The sequence below is a fragment of the Mandrillus leucophaeus genome, unplaced genomic scaffold (assembly GCF_000951045.1).
Source record: "Mandrillus leucophaeus isolate KB7577 unplaced genomic scaffold, Mleu.le_1.0 Scaffold782, whole genome shotgun sequence".
NCBI classification, from domain to species: domain Eukaryota; kingdom Metazoa; phylum Chordata; class Mammalia; order Primates; family Cercopithecidae; genus Mandrillus; species Mandrillus leucophaeus.
In genome coordinates this window covers 196,038-196,981 of record NW_012108497.1, presented here as the reverse complement: position 1 = coordinate 196,981, position 944 = coordinate 196,038, and positions in this window count along the sequence as shown.

The window sequence follows — 944 nt, the reverse complement described above, 5'->3', positions numbered from 1 at the left end:
GTATTTTTAGTAGAGACAGGGTTCCACCATATTGGCCAGGCTGGTCTCGAACTCTTGACCTCATGATCTGCCGGCCTCAGCCTCCCAAAGTGTTGGGATTACAGGTGTGAGCCACCGCGCCCAGTCCCCCTGTTTTTTATAAATAAAGTTTTATTGGTACATAGCCACCCCATTTGATTACATACTGTTTCTGGGTGCTTTCCTACTATAACAGCAGGGCTGAGTAGTTACAATAGAGACTGTATAGTTCACAGAGCCTAAAATGTTTACTGTCTGGCCCTTTACAGAGAACATCTTCTGACCCTGATCTAAATCAACGGGACTGACACCCAAGCCCTTTGCCTAGGAAGCCCCAGACACCCTCAGCCCAGTTCTCCACCCTCCCCCTCACCCCCCATTCTGGCTGGCTGCTCTGCTCTCTGTCTTTCACAAAGGAAGAGAAAAAGAGATGCCTCCTTATCTCACCAGAAAAGGAAGGCCAGCAGCGCCAGGTGTCTGTTCCTGGAGAACGAGCACAGGGCAGAAGCAGGAGGCGCACTGCTCCCTGCCTTCCCTCCTCTCCGCGGCCAACTGGAAGCCAGAGGCTGAGCAGGTGCCAAGGAATGAATGAGGGAGGGCTGCCTGGGTTTTCCTCCCACCTCGGAACCTGATTTGCTCTGGGCCCAGCCTCATTCCACTCTGTTGACAGGGGAGGGTGAATCAATGGCCTCTAAAGACCTTCCAGTTCTCACTTTCTAGGGCAGGAGCATGGCCTCCCTGCCTCCTGCAAAGCAAGAGGCCGGATGTCAGTGGAGCACGGTCAGAAGAAGGAGGACACGAGAGGACAAGACTCCCTGAACCAAAGCCCGCCGACTGACTGCTGGCGATTCCACACTGCTCCACGAGGTGGCGGTACAGGCGACGGAGAGGAGGCCACAGCGCGCTCCCGGGCGGCGGGGCCGCGC